This window comes from Oryx dammah, unplaced genomic scaffold (genome assembly GCF_014754425.2).
Source record: "Oryx dammah isolate SB20612 unplaced genomic scaffold, SCBI_Odam_1.1 HiC_scaffold_17, whole genome shotgun sequence".
Taxonomy (NCBI): Eukaryota; Metazoa; Chordata; class Mammalia; order Artiodactyla; family Bovidae; genus Oryx; species Oryx dammah.
This window is the reverse complement of record NW_024070201.1, coordinates 2709144-2732286: the sequence shown is the minus strand read 5'-3', so window position 1 is coordinate 2732286 and position 23143 is coordinate 2709144. Positions and strand designations below refer to the sequence as shown.

The 23143-nt window shown below is 37.2% G+C and overlaps 4 long non-coding RNA genes across 6 annotated transcripts; 1 reads left to right on the top strand and 3 right to left on the bottom strand.

Moving 5' to 3' along the window:
- Positions 1 to 302: 302 nt before the first annotated feature.
- LOC120876137 lies at positions 303 to 5034 on the top strand. The gene is made up of 3 exons (XR_005724107.1): positions 303 to 391; positions 2358 to 2359; positions 2489 to 5034. It is a non-coding gene; the product is annotated as an uncharacterized LOC120876137 (long non-coding RNA).
- On the bottom strand, positions 1480 to 7209 carry LOC120876136. Its single transcript, XR_005724106.1, has 3 exons — positions 6570 to 7209; positions 5283 to 5384; positions 1480 to 1493 (listed from the first exon to the last, which is right to left on the bottom strand). It is a non-coding gene; the product is annotated as an uncharacterized LOC120876136 (long non-coding RNA).
- A 207-nt stretch (positions 7210 to 7416) lies between these two features.
- Positions 7417 to 21969, bottom strand: LOC120876138. 3 transcript variants are annotated; one of them, XR_005724108.1, is made up of 3 exons: positions 21957 to 21969; positions 9465 to 9471; positions 7417 to 7744 (listed from the first exon to the last, which is right to left on the bottom strand). It is a non-coding gene; the product is annotated as an uncharacterized LOC120876138 (long non-coding RNA). The 3 variants fall into 3 exon arrangements; XR_005724109.1 differs by lacking the exon at positions 9465 to 9471 and adding an exon at positions 16977 to 16979 and having other exon boundaries at positions 21957 to 21968; XR_005724110.1 differs by lacking the exons at positions 9465 to 9471; positions 21957 to 21969 and adding an exon at positions 9861 to 9870.
- LOC120876139 lies at positions 11714 to 14675 on the bottom strand. Its single transcript, XR_005724111.1, has 3 exons — positions 14564 to 14675; positions 13871 to 13876; positions 11714 to 11726 (listed from the first exon to the last, which is right to left on the bottom strand). It is a non-coding gene; the product is annotated as an uncharacterized LOC120876139 (long non-coding RNA).
- Positions 21970 to 23143: the final 1174 nt, after the last annotated feature.

Below are 23143 nucleotides of genomic sequence, written 5' to 3'. Positions count from 1 at the left end.
AGTATCTGATAATATCCTATTAACAGTAAATAAAAATAACCCAATAATAAATAATTTATTAATTACACTGTTAATCCAATACAGGAATGAACCTTAGGAAAGATTAAAAGAAGTAAAAGGAACTCAGCAAACACAAACCCCACCTGTTTACCAAAAACATCACCTCCAGCAACCTTAGTATTGGAGACACTGCCTGCCCAGTGACAACCGTTAAATGGCCACGGTATCCTGACCATGAAAAGGTAGCATAATCATTTGTTCTCTAAATAAGGACTTGTATGAATGGCCACACGAGGGTTTTACTGTCTCTTACTTCCAATCAGTGAAATTGACCTTCCCGTGAAGAGGCGGGAATAGACTAATAAGAGGAGAAGACCCTATGGAGCTTTAAGTAGCCCAAAGAAAACAAACTCAACCGTTAAGGGACAACAACACTCTTTATGGACTAACAGTTTTGGTTGGGGTGACCTCTGAGAACAAAATATCCTCTGAGCGATTTTAAAGACTAGACCCACAAGTCAAATCACACTATGGCTTATTGACCCAAAAATTTGATCAACGGAACAGGTTACCCTAGGGATAACAGCGCAATTCTATTTGAGAGTCCATATCGACAATAGGGTTTACGACCTCGATGTTGGATTAGGACACCCCGATGGTGAAACCGCTATCAAAGTTTCGTTTATTCAATGATTAAAGTCCTACGTGATCTGAATTCAGACCGTAGCAATCCAGGTCGGTTTCTATCTATTATGTATTTCTCCCAGTACAAAAGGACAAGAGAAAGAAGGCCAACTTCAAAAAGCGCCTTAAATCAATTAATGACCTTATCTTAATTAATCTCATAAATAAATCCTGCCCTAGAAAAGGGCTTAGTTAAGATGGCAGAGCCTGGTAATTGCATAAAACTTAAACCTTTATATTCAGAGATTCAAATCCTCTCCTTAACAAAATGTTTATATTAATATTCTAATGCTAATTATCCCCATTCTTCTAGCCATGGCGTTTCTCACACTAGTAGAACGAAAAGTCCTCGGCTACATACAATTCCGAAAAGGCCCAAATATTGTAGGCCCATACAGGCTACCCCAACCCATTGCTGATGCAATCAAACTTTTCATTAAAGAACCATTAAAACCTGCCACATCCTCAATCTCAATGTTTATTCTAGCACCTATTCTAGCCCTAAGCCTAGCCTTAACCATGTGAATTCCCCTACCTATTTACCCTACCCCCTCATCAACATAAACTTGGGAGTCCTATTTATATTAGCCATATCAAGTCTAGCCGTGTATTCAATCCTCTCATCAGGTTGAGCCTCTAACTCAAAATATGCACTAATCGGAGCCCTACAAGCAGTAGCACAAACAATCTCATATGAAGTAACATTAGCAATTATTTTACTATCAGTACTCCTAATAAGCGGATACTTCACCCTCTCCACATTGATTATTACACAAGAACAAGTATGGCTGATTTGCCCAACATGACCTCTAGCAATAATATGATTTATTTCAACATTAGCAGAAACAAATTGAGCACCATTCGACCTCACCGAGGGAGAATCAGAACTAGTCTCAGGCTTTAACGTAGAATACGCAACAGGGCCATTCGTCTTATTTTTCACAGCAGAATATGCAAACATCATTATAATAAGTATTTTTACAATAATTCTATTTCTAGGAGCATTTCACAACCCATGCATGACAGAACTTTACACAATCAACTTTATCATCAAATCATTACTACTCACAATCACCTTCATATGAATCCGAGCATCTTACCCCCGATTCCGTTATGACCAACTAATACACCTACTATGAAAATGTTTCTTACCCCTAACACTGGCCCTATGCATGTGACATGTATCACATGTCATGCATGTGATATGCGATACACATTCTCTTATCACGCATCCCTACACAAACATAAGAAATATGCCTGACAAAAGAGTTACTTTGATAGAGTAAATAATAGAGGTTTAAGTCCTCTTATTTCTAGAACTATAGGAATTGAACCTACTCCTAAGAACCCCAAACTCTTCGTGCTCCCAATTACACCAAATTCTAATAGTAAGGTCAGCTAATTAAGCTATCGGGTCCATACCCCGAAAATGTTGGTTTATATCCTTCCCATACTAATAAACCCAATTATCTTTATTATTATTCTATCAACTATTATATTAGGAACCATTATTGTTCTAATTAGCTCCCACTGACTACTCATCTGAATCGGATTTGAAATAAATATACTTGCCATCATTCCTATTATAATAAAAAAATACAATCCACAAGCCACAGAAGCATCCACTAAATATTTTCTGAAACAATCAACAGCTGCAATATTACTAATAATAGCTGTCATTATTAACTTAATATTCTCAGGTCAATGAACTGTAATAAAATTATTCAACCCAGCAGCCTCTATACTTACAACAATAGCCCTCACCATGAAATTAGGAATAGCCCATTCCACTTCTGAGTCCCAGAAGTAACACAAGGCATCTCCCTGCCTTTCTGGCCTAATCTTGCTTACATGACAAAAACTAGCACCTATATCCATACTCTACCAGATTTCCCCATCCATCAACCTAAACCTAATCCTAACCCTATTGATTTTATCAATTATAATTGGAGGCTGAGGGGGACTAAACCAAATCCAACTACAAATAATCATAGCCTACCCATCAATCGCCCACATAGGCTGGATAACAGCAGTCCTACTATATAATACCACTATAATATTACTGAATTTAGTTATTTACATTATTATAACCTCTACTATATTTATACTGTTTATAGCCAACTCAACCACTACTACCCTATCACTATCACACACATGAAATAAAGCACCTGTTGTGACAGTCCTACCTCTCATCACTCTCTTATCAATAGGAGGACGCCCCCCACTATCAGGATTTATGCCAAAGTGAATAATCATTCAAGAAATAACAAAAAATAATAATACCATCCTACCCACCCTTATAGCAATTACAGCACTCCTAAATCTATATTTTTATATACGACTCACATACTCCACTGCATTAACAATATTTCCCTCCACAAACAACATAAAAATAAAATGACAATTCTCTACTACAAAACAAATAACCCTCCTACCAACAATAGTTGTATTATCCACCATACTACTACCACTCACACCAATTCTATCAGTACTAGAATAGGAATTTAGGTTAAATAGACCAAGAGCCTTCAAAGCCCTAAGCAAGTATAATTTATTTAATTCCTGATAAGGATTGCAAGATCACATCTTACATCAATTGAATGCAAATCAACCACTTTAAGCTAAATCCTCACTAGATTGGTGGGCTCCATCCCCATGAAATTTTAGTTAATAGCTAAATACCCTAATCAACTGGCTTCAATCTACTTCTCCCGCCGTGAGAAAAAAAAAGGCGGGAGAAGCCCTGGCAGAATTGAAGCTGCTTCTCTGAATTTGCAATTCAACATGTAAATTCACCACAGGTAAAAAGAGGAATTAAACCTCTGTCTTTAGATTTACAGTCTAATGCTTTACTCAGCCATTCTACCTATGTTCATTAACTGCTGATTATTCTCAACCAATCATAAAGATATTGGTACCTTATACTTACTATTTGGTGCCTGAACCGGCATAGTAGGAACAGCCCTAAGCCTGCTAATTCGCGTTGAACTGGGTCAACCTGCAACCCTACTCGGAGACGACCAAATCTACAAGGTAGTTGTAACCACACATGCATTTGTAATAATTTTCTGTATAGTGATACCAATTATAATCAGAGGATTCGGTACTGACTAGTCCCTCTGATAATTGGTGCCCTCGACATAGCATTCCCCCGAATAAACAATATAAGCTTCTGACTCCTCCCTCCCTCTTTCCTACTACTTCTGGCATCACCTATAGTCGAAGCTGGGGCAGGAACAGGCTGAACCGTGTACCCCGCTCTGGCAGGTAATCTGGCCCATGCAGGAGCCTCAGTAGACCTAACCATTTTTCTTTACACCTGGCGGGTGTTTCCTCAATTTTAGGAGCTGTTAATTTCATTACAACAATTATTAATATAAAAGCCCCTGCAATATCACAATATCAAACCCCCCTATTTGTGTGATCCATACTAATCACTGCCGTATTACTGCTTCTCTCACTTCCCGCATTAGCGGCTGGTATTACAATACTACTAACAGACCAAAATCTAAATACAACCTTCTTTGACCCAGCAGGAGGAGGGGACCCTATCCAAATCAACACCTATTCTGATTCTTTGGGCACCCGCAAGTATATGTTCTTATTCTACCTGGATTTGGAATAATTTCTCATATTGTGACTTATTATTCAGGAAAAAAAAGAACCATTCAGGTATATAGAAATAGTTTGAGCTATGATAAAAATCGGGTTCTTAGGATTTATTGTATGAGTTCACCACATGTTCACAGTTGGAATAGGCATCGACACACGGGCCTATTTCACATCAGCTACCATAATTATTGCTATCCCAACTGGAGTAAAAGTCTTTAGTTGATTAGCAACACTTCACCGGGGTAATATCAAATGATCTCCCACTATAATATGAGCTCTGGGCTTCATCTTCCTTTTTACAGTTGGAGGCATAACCGGAATTGTTCTAGCCAATTCTTCCCTTGCCCTTGATATTGTTCTTCAGGATACATATTATGTAGTCGCACATTTCCATTATGTACTATCAATAGGGGCTGTATTCGCTATTATAGGAGGATTTGTACATTGATTTCCACTATTCTCAGGTTACACCCTTAACACCACTTGAGCCAAAATCCACTTTGCAATCATATTTGTAGGTGTAAATATAACTTTCTTCCCACAACATTTCTTAGGATTATCTGGTATACCAGGACGATATTCTGATTACCCAGATGCATACACAGTATGAAACACTATTTTATCCATAGGCTCATTCATCTCCCTAACAGCAGTTATACTAATAATCTTTATTATCTGAGAAGCATTTGCATCTAAACGAGAAGTCCTAACTGTAGACCTAACCACAACAAATTTAGAGTGATTAAACAGATGTCCTCCATCATATCATATATTTGAAGAACCTACATATGTCAACCTAAAATAAGAAAGGAAGGAATTGAACCCATTATTGGTTTCAAGCCAACATCATAGCCACTATGTCGCTCTCAATTAATGAGATGTTAGTAAAACATTATATAACTTTGTCAAAGTTAAGTTATAGGTGAAAGCAAGCCCTGTACATCTCATATGGCATACCTCATACAATTAGGCTTTCAAGATGCAACATCATAGAACAATTATTACATTTTCACGACCATACACTAATAATCGTCTCTTTAATTAGCTCACTAGTACTTTATATTATTTCACTAATATTGACAACAAAACTTGCCAGGGACCAGCCCCAGTGGATCCAGGGAAATCTGAAGGGTGAACAGCGTAGGCAAGGAAGGCTTATTTATTTAATTAGAAATATAAAGAGAGATTAGGAAGAAATAGTGTAGTAGGAAAGTTTAGTGGAGAAAAGAGGCTGAATAACTTGGTTTATGGAGGAAGCCAATAAAATCTCAGGACAAGAGATTTCCACCGTCTACATTAGGCCACTGGTGTCTGTTTGAGTTTCAGAGAGTGCCCTGCCTTGGGCTCCCTTTCTCATGGATCTTAGAAGCCAGGGCAAGTAAGTAGACATGGCGAGCCACCACGCCCCAGATGGGAATTCAGCCAGAAAATAAAGAAGACACGGGGAGTCCAAGCTGCTTCAGTGAGCGAGGCCCCAATAACTTTATTTTTTAAAAGGACTTTTATACCTTTCCCACAAATGATGTTGTATACATTATCTTCTGACCTTGGAGGCCTGTGAAACATTTTAAGACCTTGTTTTGATAAAGGCTGCTCAACTAGAAAACTTATTTTCCCTTGAAGTGTTTTTTCTTTATATTTCTAATCTATGTCAGCCTCAGAAAGTATCAAACAAAGTTACATTTTCATGAAGCAAAGGTGCAGTAAGTTACACCAAAGAAAGAACCAATTAGCTCAAAAGTCTGATGTGGTCAGTTTCAAGGCTACACTTGTTTTTTCTTACATTCTCACTATGTTAACAAATGTGTTCCCAGGTGCACAGTGGATAAGAGATATGGGAACTTAGCAGTAAGCATTGGCTCAACAGTGAAATCTTACACCAACACTACTCTAATAACTTTTAACTCTTTGAAAGGCTTTATGTTTTAGGCTTCCCATGCCTCTCACAGTTGCGGGGAGCTGTAAACAATCACATGCATAGTTGTAAAAGTCCGGGTAAGGCAAGTTAGAGAGCCATCAGTGGGGTTTGAGCTGAAACACTCCTTTCAAATGCAGAAGAATGAAGCCCTAAGTTAACTTTTTCCAGAAGGTGTCAGAAGCATGGAAAAGCACAGTACAATAAAATCAGGCCAACTCTGGTTTTGGGGGGTAGATGTTCAGGAAAACTCAGGGGGAACCCCTGAAGCCAGATCTCGCCTTTGCGTTTTGTTGGGCTTCCTTCCTCATGACCTTTGCCATAGGCGGGATTCCTCACGCTGACTCCCGGCAAAAACTAACCCATACTAGCACAATAGATGCACAAGAAGTGGAGACAATTTGAACCATTTTACCAGCCATTATTTTAATTTTAATTGCCCTTCCATCTTTACGAATTCTATATATAATACATGAGGTTAATAATCCATCCCTTACAGTAAAAACTATAGGGCATCAATGATACTGAAGTTATGAATATACAGACTATGAAGACTTAAGCTTCGACTCCTATATAGTTCCAACATCAGAATTAAAACCAGGGGAAATATGACTACTAGAAGTAGACAACCGAGTTGTATTACCTATAGAAATAACAATTCAAATACTAATCTCCTCCGAAGATGTATTACACTCATGAGCTGTGCCTTCCTTAGGACTAGAAACAGATGCAATCCCAGGTCTTCTAAATCAAACAACCCTTATATCAACCCAACCAGGCTTATATTACGGTCAATGTTCAGAGATCTGTGGGTCAAATCATAGTTTCATGCCCATTGTTCTTGAACTAGTCCCACTAAAGTACTTTGAAAAATGATCTGCATCAATACTATAAAATCACCAAGAAGCTATATCAGCACTAACCTTTTAAGTTAGAGATTGAGAGCATGATACTCTCCTTGGTGATATGCCACAACTAGACACATCAACATGACTTACAAGAATTCTATCAATGTTCCTAGTTCTTATTATTATCTTTCAACTAAAAATTTCCAAACAAAATTTTTACTATAGCCCAGAATTGACATCAACTAAAATACCAAAACAAAACACCCCTTGAGAAAGAAAATGAACGAAAATTTATTTGCCTCTTTCATTACCCCTATAATCCTAGGCCTCCCCCTTGTCACTCTTATTGTCCTATTTCCTAGTCTATTATTCCTAACATCAAATCGACTAGTAAATAACCACCTCGTCTCCCTCCAACAATGAATGCTTCAACTTCTATCAAAACAAATAATGAATATCCACAATTCCAAAGGACAAACATGGACATTAATACTAATGTCCTTAATTCTATTTATTGGATCAACAAACCTACTAGGTCTACTGCCTCACTCGTTTACACTGACCACACAACTATCAATAAATTTAGGCATGGCCATCCCTTTCTGAGCAGGAGCTGTAATTACAGGCTTTTGCAACAAAACTAAAAGCTTCACTTGCCCATTTCTTACCACAAGGAACACCAACCCTATTAATCCCAATGCTAGTTATTATCAAAACTATTAGTCTCTTCATTCAACCAGTAGCCCTTTCCATACAATTAACAGCTAACATTACTGCAGGACATTTATTAATTCACTTAATTTGAGGAGCCACACTCGCACTAATAAACATTAGCACTACAACAGCTCTTATTACATTTATTATTCTAGTTCTACTAACAATTCTTGAATTCACAGTAGCTATAATTCAGGCCTACGTATTTACCCTCCTAGTTAGCCTATACTTGCATGATAACACATAATGACACACCAAACCCATGCTTATCATATAGTAAACCCAAGCCCCTGACCCCTTACAGGGGCCTTGACTGCCCTGTTAATAACATCCGGCTTAATCATATGATTCCACTTCAATTCAACAACCTTGCTAATGCTCGGCTTAACAACAAATATGCTCACAATATACCAATGATAATGAGACATTGTCCAAGAGAGTACCTTTCAAGGACATCATATCCCAACCATCCAAAAAGGCATTTGCTATGGAACAATCCTTTTTATTATCTCTGAAGTCTTGTTCTTTTACTGGATTTTTCTGAGCATTCTACCACTCAAGCCTTGCCCCTACAGCTGAATTAGGCGGCTGCTGACCCCCAACAGGTATTCACCCACTTAATCCCCTAGAAGTTCCATTACTCAACACCTCTGTCCTATTAGCTTCAGGAGTCTCCATTACCTGAGCCCACTACAGCCTTATAGAAGGGAATCACAACCACATGTTACAAGTCCTTTTTATTACCATCACTCTAGGTGTATATTTTACATTATTACAAGCCTCAGAATATTATGAAGCACCCTTTACTATCTTAGATGGAGTTTATGGCTCAACCTTCTCCATAGCCACAGGCTTCCATGGCCTCCACGTCATTATTGGATCCACTTTCTTAATTGTCTGCTTCTTCTGCCAACTAAAATTTCATTTTACCTCTAACTACCACTTCGGCTTTGAAGCGGCTGCCTGATACGTCTACTACTTTGTAGACATAGTATGACTTTTCCTCTACGTTTCTATCTATTGATGAGGCTCATATTCTTTTACAATTAGTACAACTGACTTCCAATCAGTTAGTTTTGTTCTAACCTGAAAAAGAATAAACCTAATATTAGCCTTCCTAAACAATATTATACTAGCCACACTACTTGTTATTATTGCATTCTGACTCCCCCAACTAAATGTATATTCAGAAAAAACAAGCCCGTATGAATGTGGATTTGATACCATAAAATCAGCCTGCCTTCCTTTCTCCATAAAATTTTTCCTAGTAGCCATTACATTTCTTCTATTTGACCTAGAAATTGCATTCCTTCTACCACTGCCATGAGCTTCACAAACAACCAACCTAAACACAATACTTACCATAGCCCTTTTCCTAATTCTCCTACTGGCTGTAAGCCTAGCCTACGAATGAACCCAAAAAGGACTAGAATGAACCAAATATGGTGTTTAGTTTAAAACAAAATCAATGATTTTGACTCATTAGATTATGATTAAATTCATAATTACCAAATGTCCCTAGTATATATAAATATTATAATAGCATTCACAGTATCTCTTGCAGGATTGTTAATATATCAATCCCACCTAATATCATCCCTTCTATGCCTAGAAGAGATGATATTATCCCTATTCATTATAGCCACCCTGATAATTTTAAATTCACATTTTACCCTAGCCAGTATAATAACCCATCATCTTACTAGTTTTCACAGCCTGTGAAGCAGCACTAGGCCTATCTCTACTAGTAATGGTATCAAACACATATGGTACTGATTATGTACAAAATATTAACCTACTCCAATGCTAAAATATATTATTCCCACAGTAATACTTATGCCCCTAACCTGATTATCAAAAACATAATCTGGATTAACTCTACAATACATAGCCTGCTAATCAGCCTCACAAGTCTACTTCTCATAAACCAGTTTAGTGACAATAGCCTTAACTTTTCACTAGTCTTCTTTTCTGACTCTTTATCCATGCCACTATTAATTCTAACTATATGACTTCTTCTCTTGATGTTGATAGCTAGCCAACACCACCTATCAAAAGAACACCTAACCAGAAAAAAAAAAAAAAACACAAAACTATTTATTACTATATTAATCTTACTAATCTTCTTTTACATCCTATTTGAAGCAACACTAGTCCCAACACTCATTATTATTACCCAGTGAGGAAAGCAAACAGAACGCCTAAACGCCAGCTTCTACTTCCTGTTCTATACACTAGCAGGCTCCTTACCCCTACTAGTTGCACTAGTTTATATCCAAAACACAGTAGGATCTCTAAACTTCCTAATGCTTTAATACTGAGTACAACCAATGCCTAACTCCTGATCAAATGTCTTCATATGACTAGCATGCATAATAGCTTTTATAGTAAAATTACCATTATATGGCCTCCACCTTTGACTACTTAAAGCCCATGTAGAAGCCCCCATTGCAGGCTCTATAGTCCTTGTGGAAATCCTACTAAAACTAGGAGGATACGGCATAGTACAAATCACATTACTCCTAAATCCAGTAACCAACTTTATAGCATATCCATGTATTATATTATCCCTGTGAAGCATAATCATGACTAGCTCAATTTGCCTTTGCCAAATGGACCTAAAGTCACTCATCACATACTCCTCTGTTAGCCACATGGCACTTGTTATTGTAGCTATTCTTATTCAAACACCTTGAAGCTACATAGGAGCCACTGTCTTAATAATTGCCCACGGCCTTACATCCTCCATACACTTCTGCCTGGCAAACTCCAACTGTGAATGAATTCATAGCCAAATAATAATTCTAGCCCGAGGCCTACAAACGTTTCTCTCACTAATGGCCACCTGGTGACTCTTAGCAAGCCTAACTAACCTAGCTCTACCCCCAACAATCAACCTGATTGGAGAGCTGTTTGTAGTAATATCAACCTTTTCATGATCCAATATTACAATTATTTTAATAGGATTAAATATAGTAATCACTGCCCTATACTCCCTTTACATGCTAATTACAACACAATGAGGAAAATACACCTACCATATCAACAACATTTCACCTTTTTTCACATGAGAAAATGCACTCGTATCATTATATATCTTACCCCTATTACTTCTATCCCTAAACCCCAAAATTATTCTAGGACCCCTGTACTGTAAATATAGTTAAAAAAAAAAAAAAACACATTAGATTGTGTATCTAACAATAGAAGCCTATTATCTTCTTATTTACCAAAAAAGTACGTGAGAACTGCTAATTCTATGCCCCCATGTCTAACAGCATGGCTTTTTCAAACTTTTAAAGGATGGTAGTTATCCGCTGGTCTTAGGAACCAAAAAATTGGTGCAACTCCAGATAAAAGTAGTAAACATATTCTCTTTCTTCACATTAACCACCCTATTCTTACTAACAGTGCCCAACATAATAACAACCTCTGATACCTACAAAACCTCCAGTTACCCACTTTATGTAAAAACAACTATCTCATGCGCCTTCATTACCAGTATAATCCCCACAATAATGTTTATTCACATAGGACAAGAAATAATTATTTCAAACTGACACTGAATAACTATTCAAACTCTTAAACCATCACTTAGCTTCAAAATAGATTACTTCTCAATAATATTTGTCTCAGTAGCACTATTCATAACATGATTCATCATAGAATTCTCAATATGATATATACACTCAGACCCCAACATTAATCAAATTTTCAAATATCTACTCTTGTTCTTCGTCACAATAATTATTCTTGTCACTGCAAACAACCTCTTTCAACTATTCATTGGCTGAGAAGGAGTTGGAATTATATTATTCTTACTTATTGGATGATGATATGGACGAGCAGATGCAAACACAGCAGCCCTACAAGCAGTCTTGTACAACCTCATTGGTGATATCGCATTTATCCTGGCAACAGCATGATTCTTAGCTAACCTCAACACTTGAGATCTTCAACAACTCTTTATACTAAACCCAGATAACTCCAATCTACCACTAATAGGCCTAGTATTAGCTGCAACTTGAAAATCTGCACAATTTGGCCTACACCCATGACTACCCTCCGCAATAGAAGGCCCAACCCCTTTCTCAGCACTTCTTCACTCAAGCACAATAGTAGTAGTGGGCATTTTTCTACTAACCCACTTCTACCCATTAACAGAGAACAACAAATTTGCCCAGTCCATTATACTATGTCTAGGGGCTATCACCACACTATTTACAGCAATATGTGCCCTTACCCAAAATGATATTAAAAAAAAAAAAAATTGTTGCCTTCTCTACATCCAGCCAACTAGGCCTCATAATAGTAACAATTGGCATTAACCAACCCTACCTAGCATTCCTCCATATCTGTACCCAAGCTTTCTTCAGAGCCATGTTATTTATATGCTCTGGTTCTATTATCCACAGCTTAAATGATGAATGAGACATTCGAAAAATAGGAGGCCTATTCAAAGCTATACCCTTTACCACAACAGCCTTCATTATTGGCAGTCTTGCACTAACAGGAATACCCTTCCTTACTGGATTTTAGTCTAAAGACCTAATCATCGAATCCGCCAACATGTCATATACCAACGCCTGAGCCCTTTTAATAAAACTAATCTCCACCTCTTTTGCAGCTATCTACAGTACTTGTATTATTTTCTTTGCACTTCTAGTACAACCCCAATTCCCAGCCCTGATTATTATTAATGAAAATAACCCCTTTCTAATTAACTCAATTAAACATCTACTAATTGGAAGCCTTTTCACAGTATTATCTCCAACAACATTCCTCCAACAACAGTTCCCCAAATAACCATACCTTATTGTCTAAAAATAATATCCCTAGCAGTCACAATCCTATGCTTCATTCTAGCACTAGAAATTAGCAACATAACCCATAACCTAAAATTTAACTACGTATCAAATGCCTTTAAATTCTCTAACCTATTAGGATATTACCCTACAATCATGCACCGCCTAAGCCCCTACATAAACTTAACAATACGCCAAAAATCAGCATCTTCCCTTCTTGACCTAATCTGCTTAGAAAACATTTTCCCAAAAACCACCTCACTAATCCAAATAGACATCCACTATGGTTATAAGCCAAAAAGGCCTAACCAAACTATATTTCCTCTCTTTCCTAGTCACAATCCTCAGTATAATCAGTATTCAGTTCAGTTCAGTTCAGTTGCTCAGTCATGTCCGACTCTTTGTGACCCCATGAATCGCAGCACACCAGGCCTCTCTGTCCCTCACCAACACCCGGAGTTCACTCAGACTCACATCCATCGAGTCAGTGATGCCATCCAACCATCTCATCCTCTGTTGTCTCCTTCGCCTCCTGCCCCCAATCCCTCCCAGCATCAGAGTCTTTTCCAATGAGTCAACGCTTCGCATGAGGTGGCCAAAGTACTGGAGTTTCAGCTTTAGAATCAGTCCTTCCAAAGAAATCCCAGGGCTGATCTCCTTCAGAAGGGACTGGTTGGATCTCCTTGCAGTCCAAGGGACTCTCAAGAGTCTTCTCCAACACCACAGTTCAAAAGCATCAATTCTTCAGCACTCAGCCTTCTTCACAGTCCAACTCTCACATCCATACAAGACTACTGGAAAAACCATAACCTTGATTAGATGGACCTTAGTCGGCAAAGTAATGTCTCTGCTTTTGAATATGCTATCTAGGTTGGTCATAACTTTTCTTCCAAGGAGTAAGCATCTTTTAATTTCATGGCTGCAGTCACCATATGCAGTGATTTTAGAGCCCCCCAAAATAAAGTCTGACACTGTTTCCACTGTTTCCCCATCTATTTCCCCTGTTTCCCCATCTATTTCCCATGAAGTGATGGGACTGAATGCCATGATCTTCGTTTTCTGAATGTTCATCTTTAAGCCAACTTTTTCACTCTCCTCTTTCAATTTCATCAAGAGGCTTTTTAGTTCCTCTTCACTTTCTGCCATAAGGGTGGTGTCATCTGCATATCTGAGGTTATTGCTATTTCTCCTGGCAATCTTGATTCCAGCTTGTGTTTCTTCCAGTCCAGCGTTTCTCATTATGTGCTCTGCATATAAGTTAAATAAGCAAGGTGACAATATACAGCCTTGACACACTCCTTTTCCTATTTGGAATGAGTCTGTTGTTCCATGTCCTGTTCTAACTTTTGCTTCCTGACCTGCATACAGATTTCTCAAGAGGCAGGTCAGGTGGTCTGGTATTCCCATCTCTTTCAGAATTTTCCATAGTTTATTGTGATCCACACAGTCAAAGGCTTTGGCATAATCAGTATAATCCTATTTAATTTCCACGAGTAATCTCTATAATAACCACAACACTAATTAACAAAGATCAATCACAATAAACCAACCAAGTACCATAACTGTATAAAGCCACTATTCCTATAGCCTCCTCACTAAAAAATCCAAAATCCCCTCTATCATAAATTACTCAATCCCCCAAACCATTAAACTTGAATGCAATTTCCACCTCCTCATCCTTCAATACATAATAAACCATCAAAAACTCCATCAACAAGCCAGTAATAAAAGCCCCTAAAACAGTCTTGTTAGAAACTCAAATCTCAGGATACTGTTCCTTGGCTATAGCCGTTGTATAACCAAAAACCACTATCATATCCCCCAAATAAATTAAGAAAACCATTAGACCAAAGAAAGACCCATCAAAATTTAATATAATACCACAACCAACTCCACCACTCACAATTAAACCCAATCCCCCATAAATAGTTGAAGGTTTTGAAGATAATCCTACAAAACCAATCACAAAAATAATACTCAAATACAATGTATGTTATCATTATTCTTGCATGGAATCTAACCATGACTAATGATATGAAAAACCAGCATTGTCATTCAACTACAAGAACACTAATGTGTTCAACAAGACCTAGAAAGAGAAGAGAAAATATATTATTACTATATATATATATATATATATATATATATATATATATAATTTGTCTACACTTAAGGCTGCCATAAAATTCTATTATTTGAGAGAATATGCCTTTTTTTTTTCCTCCTTGCACTGCCTTCTAAATGTGATTTTCAGCTTTATAGAATCACTTTATATGAGAGAACTCATATAAGCATCTTTTTGAACTAAATTTCTTCAAGAAGTCATTACATCAAGTAAATTACAAATAATGAGAAAAGTTCAGAGACAATATAATTATGAAATACTAGAAATATTTTAAATGTATCAGTCAGTATTTACTTGAAAATTAGGAAATAGTAAGTATTGTGGGAATGAGTGGTTTATAGTAGGAAATGAAAGACTGAAAGGGAGAGTTGGAGGACTGGAAAAAATCAGTACCCAACCCAGCAGATGAATTAGTGTTAAGTAGTTAAATTGGAGCTTGCACATCCATGTGAAAAAAAAAAAAAAGTCAGGTTAGACCATCAAAGAACTATGAAAGGGAAAAGGTGGCAAGATTTAAGAGACAGTGTTGTCTCAGTGTAAGTACCATATCTCTGTGTCAAGGATTTGGTTGGTGGGCCTGGGGCCACTGTTGATCAATAGGGCCAGTAGTAAGGATGACAAGCTGGAGACAGAGCAAAAGAAAGTGAAATTAAGCTGGGAAATTTGTTTACTCTGACTCAAAATCATACAGAGAAGGTGATTTTGGAAAATGTATAGTTCATAGCCTTAATCACATTGATACAGCATTATCCTTCATAGAAAAGAAAGAGATAGCAGCTAGATTAGATTTATTAACATATTGTCAAAGGAACTCAGAGTTATCCATAAATTAGCTTAAGAATGCTTGTGAAATTATGAAATTATAGCTAGATATAGATAGATCTAGAGCTACATATATGAATGCATTTCTCATGATGTACTCTATATATAAGTGAAATAAGAAGAGTGACAATACACAGCCTTGACGGACTCCTTTCCTGATTGGAACCAGTCTGTAGTTCCATGTCCAGTTCTAAATGTTGCTTCTTGACCTGCATACAGATTTCTCAGGGGACAGGTAAGGTGGTCTGATATTCCTATCTCTTTCAGAATTTTCCACAGTTTGCTGTGATCCACACAGTCACAGGCTTTGGCAAAGTTAATAAAGCAGAAGATGTTTTTCTTGAACTCTCTTGCTTTTTCAATGATCTAATTCATGTTGGTAATTTGATCTCTTGTTCCCCTGACTTTTCTAAATCCAGCTTGAATGACTGGAAGTTCACAGTTAATGTATTGTTGAAGCCTGGATTAGAGAATTTTGAGTATTATTTTGGTATCATATGAGATGAGTGCAATTGTGAGGTAGTTTGAACATTCTTTGGCATTTCCTTTCTTTGGGATTGGAATGAAAACTTACCTTTTTCAGTCCTCTGGCCATTGCTGAGTTTTCCAAATTTGCTGGCATATTGAGTGCAGCACTTTCACAGCATCATGTTTTTATGATTTGAAATAGCTCTACAGGAAATCCATCACCTCCAATAGCTTTGTTTGTAGTGATGCTTCCTAAGGCCTACTTGACTTCACATTCCAGGATGTCTGGCTCTAGGTAAGTGATCATACCATCATGATTATCTGAGTCATGAAGATCTTTTTTGTATAGTTCTTCTCTGTATTCTTGCCACCTCTTCTTAATATTTTCTGCTTCTGTTAGGTCCATACCATTTCTATCCTTTAATTGTGCCCATCTTTGCATGAAAAGTTCCCTTGGTATTTCTAATTTTCTTTAAGAGATCTTTCCCATTCTATTTTTTCCACTATTTATTTGCATTGATCACTGAGGAAAGGTTTATCTCCCCTTGCTATTCTTTGGAACTTTGCATTCAAATGGGTATATCTTTCCTTTTCTCCTTTGCCTTTCACTTTTTTTTCATTTCATAGATGTTTGTAAGGCCTTCTCAGACAACCATTTTGCCTTTTTCCATTTCTTTTTCTTGGGAACGGTCTTGATCACTGCCTCCTGTACAATGTTACAAACCTTTGTCCATAGTTCTTCAGGCACTCTATCAGATCTATTCCCTTGAATCTAATCACTGAATAGTCATAAGGGATTTGATTTAGGTAATACCTGAATGGCCCTGTGATTTTCCCTACTTTCTCCAATTTCAGTCTGAATTTGGCAATAAGCAGTTCATGATCTGAGCCCCAGTCAGCTCCCAGTTTTGTTTTTACTGATTGTGTAGAGCTTCTCCATCTTTGGCTGCAAAGAATATAATCAATCTAATTTCAATATTGACCATCTGGTTATGTTCTCTTGTGTTGCTGGAAGAGGGTGCTTGCTATGACCAGTGCATTCTCTTGAAAAAACTCTGTTAGCCTTTGCCCTGCTTCATTCTTTCCTCCAAGGCCAAATTTGCCCATTATTCCAGGTGTTTCTTGACTTCTTCCTTTTGCCATCCAATGTTCTAATTTCATCTTTTACATGAGGCTGTCCAGTTTTTCCCAGCAATGCTTACTGAAGAGACTCTTTACTTCACTGTATCTCCTTTGTCATAGATTAGATGATCACACATGTGTGGGTTTATCTCAAGGCTTTCTATTCTTTTCCATTGATCTATATTTCTGTTTTTGTTCCAGTACAATACAATCTTGATGAGAGTAGCTTTCTTGTGTAGTCTGAAATCAAGGAGTCTAAATTCTTTAGCTCCATATTTTGGTCTTCTGATTTTTTTTTTTTTCTCTCTCTCCACCCCCCCCACCCCCCCGCTTGGCTATTTGGAGTCTTTCATATTTCCATACAAATTTATTCTTTTGTTCTAATTCTATGATAACTTCCATTGGTAATTTGATAGGGATTGCCTTGAATCTTTAGATTGTTTGGGGGGTTATAGTAATTTTCACAAGAGTGATTCTTTTAATCCAAGAGCATGGTATATCACTCCATCTGTGTATTTTATTCCTTTTGCTACAATAGTAAATGGGATTGTTTCCTTATGTCTTTTGGAAATTCACTCTTCATGTATGGGGATGCAAGTGGTTTCCTTGTATTAATTTTGTATCATACAATTTACCAAATACACTGATTACAAAAATACACTGATTTACAATAATACACTAGTAGTTTTGTGATGTGTGTTTATGATTTTATAAATATAGTATCACCTACAAATAGTGACCGTTTTACTTCTTTTCCAATTTGAATTCCTTTTATTTCATTTTCTTCTCAAATTTCCATGGCTATGACTTTCCAAAATATGTTGAGTAAGAGTGGTGAAAGTAGACATCCTTGTCTTCTTTCTGATCTTAGTGGAAATGCTTTCAGGTTTTCACCTTTGAGAATGGTGTTTGTTGTGGGTTTACAGTATATGGTTATTGGCCTTCATCTGATGAGGTAGGATCCCTTTATGCCCACTTTCTGGATGGTTTCTATCATAAATTATTGTTGAATTTTGTCAAAAGCTTCCTCTACTTCTATTGAGATAATCATATGGTTTTTATCTTTTGACTTGTTAATTTATATTATTTTTTTAACAAATAATGACAACAAACAACAAGTATTGCATTGGTTGATTTGTGTATATTGAATAACCCTTGCATTCCTTGGACATCGATTTTTATTATGGTGTATGACCTTTTTAATGTATTGTTAGATTCTCTTATCTATTATTTTATTAGGATTTTTATGTCTATGTTTATTGGGGAATTGGATCTGTCATTTTCTCTTTTGTTTTTTATATCCTTGGGTTTAGTACCAGAGTGATTGTGGCTTCTTAGAATGAGTTAGGGAGTGTGTCTCCCTTTGCAATATTTGAAAAAGTTTGAGAAGGATAGTTGTTAGCTCTTCTCTGTTTGCTAGAATATGCCTGTGAAATCACTTGTTTCTGTACTTTTGTTTCTCGGAAGATTTTTAATAACACTTTTGGTTTCATTACTTGTGGTTGATCTGTTTTATTTTCTATTTCTTCTTGGTTCAATCTTGGAAAGTTGTACCATGCTAAGAAGCTGTCCACTTCTTCCAGATTTTCATTTTATTTGCATATAGTTGCTTGTAGTAGTCTTTTATGATCTTTTGTATTTCTGCAGTGTCAATTGTAACTTATCCTTTTCATTTCTAATTTTATTGGTTTGAGTCCTCTTCTTTTTCTTCTTGATTGGTATGTCTAAAGGTTTATTAGTTTTGTTTATCTTCTCAAAGAATCAGTTTTTAGTTTCATTGAACTTTTCTGTTGTTTTCTTCATTTCTATTTCATTTATTTTTGCTTTGATCTTTGTGATTTCTTTACTTCTAGTAAGTGGGTTTTGTTTGTTCTTCTTTCTCTAGTTGCTTTGGGTTGAAGGTTTGATTTTTATTTGAAATTTTTCTTGTTTCTTGAGGTAGGATTTTATTGCTATTAAATTCTATCTTAGGACTGCTTTGGCTGCATCCATAGGTTTTGGATCATTCTATTTTGTTTTCATTTGTTTCTAAGTATTTTCTGATTTCCTGTTTGATTGCTTCAGTAATCCATTGATTATTTAGTGGAATATGGCTTAGTCTCCATGCATTTTGTTTTGTTTTATAGGTTTTGTCCCCTGTATTTTATTTCTAATTTTATTGTTTCATGGTCAGAGAAGATGCCTGATACAATTTCAGTTTTCTTAAATTTACTAAGGCTTCATTTGCCATCCAATGTGTGATCTATTATGGAGAATATTCCTTGTGCACTTGAGAAGAAAGTGTCTTCTGCTGCTTTAATGTACTATAAATACAAATTAATTCTATCTCATTTTATGTGTCATTTAAGGTTTGTATTTTCTTATTAATATTGTCTTGATAATCTGTCCATTGGTGTAAATGAAGTGTTAAGGTCCCCTGCTATTATTGAGTTACTGTTGATTTACCCTTTTATGATTGGTAACCTTTGCCTTATGAACTGAAGTGCTTCCATTTGGTTGCATAAATATTCTTGGATTGATCCCCCAATCTTTATTGGCCTTGTGTGTCTCTTATAATAGTCTTTATTTTAAAATGGATTTTGTCTGACATTAGCATTGCTACTGCTGCTGCTGCTAAGTCACTCAGTCATGTCTGACTCTGTGTGACTCCATAGACAGCAGCCCACCAGGCTCCACCATCCCTGGAATTTCTCCAGGCAAGAACACTGGAGTGGGTTGCCATTTCCTTCTCCTACTCCAGCTTAAAAAAAAAAAAAATTGATATGCATGGATAATCTTTTTTCATTTCTTTACTTTCAGTCTTTATGTGTTCCTAGGTTTGAAATGAATCTCTTGTAGGTAGACAGCACACAAATGGGTTACAATTTTTGAAAAAGTTTGAGGATAGTTAGCTCTTCACTAATAAGTGCTTTATATCCTTTCAACCAATATGTGTCTTTTGTTTGGACCATTTAATCCATTTAGTCAGTTCAGTCAATCAGTTGTGTTAGCTCTGTGACTCCCCATGGACTGTAGCACACCAGGCTTCCCTGTCCATCAAAAGCCCATTTTAAGTTTAAACAATTATGTTTATATGGGCTTCACTGCTGGCTCAGACAGTAAAGAATCTGTCTGCAATGCAGGAGACCTGGGTTCAATCCCTGGGTCAGGAAGATCCCCTGGAGAAGGGCATGACTATCCATTCCACTATTCCTGCCTGGAGAATTTCATGGACAGAGGAGCCTGGTGGGCTACAGTCCATTGGGTCACAAAGAGTTGTACATGACTACGTTCCTAACACTTTGACTTCTTATGTTTCTGTTACCATTTCCTTAATTGTTTTGATTTGTTTCTTTAGGCCGTTTCTCCTCTCTTGTGTTTCCCATCTGGAGAAGTTCATTTAGTGTTTGTGATAAAGCTGCTTTGGCTGTGCCAAGTATTCTTAAATTTTTATTGTCTGTGAATCTTTTGATTTATCTGTCAAATCTGAATGAGATCCTAAGTGTGCAGAGTAATCTTGGTTCTAGGCTTTTTCATTTCATCACTTTAAATATATCTTACAATTTCCTTCTGGCCTGCAGAGTTTCTGCTGAAAAGCTGATGGATAACCTAATGGGGTTTCCCTTGTGTGTTATTTATTGTTTTCTCCTTGCTGCTTTTAGTATTTTTTCATTATATTTAATTTTTGTTAGTTTGATTAATATATGACTTGGCATGTCTCTTCTTGGGTTCATTCCCTATGATTCTTTTTGTGCTTTCTGTACTTGGGTAACTATTTCCTTTCTTGTGTTTGGGGAGTTTTTGACTATAATTTCTTCAAATATATTCTCAGACGCTTTCTCTTCCTCTTCTTCTTCTAACTTTTACACTTACAATTTAAATAATAGTTATCTTAGTATGCTTGCTCAGGTATGTCTGACTCTCTGAACTGTATCCTCCTAGACTCCTCTGTTAATGGAATTTTCCAGGCAAGCATATAGGAAGGGGTTGTCATTTCCTACTCCAGGGAATCTTCCCAACCCAGGGGTCAAACTTGCATCTCTTGCATCTCCTGCATTGAAAGGCAGAATCTTTATTACTTCAACACATGGGAAGCCCTGTAATTCAAATGTTGGAGTGTTTACTGTTGTCCCAAAGGCTTCTGAACTGTCCTCATTTCTTTTCCTTCCTTTTTCTTGATTCTGCTCCATGTTAGTTATTTATGCCATTCTATCTTCCAGCTCATTTATCTATTCTTTTTGCCTCAGTTATTCTGCTAGTGATTCCTTCTATTGTATTTTTAAAATTTTATTCATTGTGCTTTTCATCACTGTTTGTTTTTTAGTTCCTCTACTTCCTTGTTAAACATTTCTTGTATCTTCTTGATCCATGCATCCATTCTAATTCTTAGTTATTGGATCATCTTTATTGTCACTATTTTTGAGGTAGATTCCCTATTTCCTCTTCATTTATTTGGGCTTGTGGGTTTTTACCTAGCTCCTTCATCTGTGACACATATCTCTGTCGTCTCACTTTGTCTCAATTTCTGTGTTTTTTGTTCTCCTCTCTGCAGACTGTAGGGTCATAGTTCCTCTTGCCCCTTGGTGGCTGAGGTTGGTATAGGGAGTTGTGTAGGCTTTCTGTTGTGAGGGATTTGTCCTTGGGCTCTGGTTCATGGAGGCAAGTCCTGTCCCTTTGATAGGCAGTGTCATGTTCAGTGGTGTGTTTTGTGGTGTCTGAGTTTAGTACAACTTTTAACAGCTTGTTTGCAGCTGTATGGGACAGTTTTCTGGACTTGCTACTTGTTTAGCATGAAGCTTGAAGCTTGCAGACAGTTGGGAGGAGACAGGTCTTAGTGTCAAGATGGATACCACCAAGAGAACTTACACCAATTAACATTTTCTGGGACCAAGAATTCTCTGGTGCCCCAATATCTTGGGCTCAGTGTTCCCACCCTGAGGCTCAGGTCCAACTGCTAGCCAGTGAGCCAAGACCCAGCAAGCCTTTTGGCATGGGAAAAAAAAAAAAAAAAAAAGAGGTAACAAACAACAGAAAAATAGATAAATGGAAGCAAGCAAAACCCAAGACAAATAGTAAAATCAAAACTAAACAAACAAAAGCAAAGAAACAGACAAAAAATACAAAGAAAACAAAATTCAAGAGAGTAACCAAATAGAAGAACCTCAAATGCAAACAAGAAAAAAAAACAAAACCAACAAAACCAAATCGGAAAATAAACAACAGCAACAACATAAAAGAAATTCAGAAAATAAAAACAAAATAGAAAAATAATTTATTAAAAATTTCAAAAGTGATAAATGTAAGAAAGCAACAAAGGAAACAAAAATAATAGTAATAATATTTTTCAAGGGCCTCAGCTGTAAGTGTCCTTTCCACTACAGTGAACCATAGTCCCAAGGAAACCCTCCAGTACCTCAAGGTAGGTCTCTAGGACGTGCACTGGGCACTGCTGGGGAAGCCCAGACTTTGACCTGACCCACTTGCCACATGTACTTGCCCCCAAAGTTCATTCAGATATTCCACAAGTGCAGAGGTTAGCAACCTCATCACAGGGATTTCACCCGTGGATTTTTGCAGCTGCACAGAGATATTTCTGTACCTCTTCTTTAGCCACACAGCTCCTTGGGTTCAGCTTTGCTTTTGTCTTTACCTCTACACATGAGCCACCCTCAGTCATGTTTTCCCTGCCTATGTGAGAAGGGGTGAAAGCTTGGACTGATTGGGGCACACTTACTAGATCAGGCCACAGTGAGATATGGCAGTAACCACAGGTTGGGTTGTGTATGAAGTTCCTAAGACAGCAGAGACTGGCAGAAAGTGTTAACAGTCTGTGGTGTGCCCTGTTCTCTCCCAGAGAAGCTGCTCCTGAATTGAAATATCTTCAGGAATGGTGTGCCTTGCAGGGTAGCAGTCTGTACTTGCCTCTGGAGTTCAAGATGTCAACTGTGGCTCATCCTTGTCCCTGCAGCTTCTGTAGGTAGTGCCCTGATACCATTGAGATCAGAGAGAAATAAATGTCTATGGCAGATTTGCCCCCCTCCTGTGCACA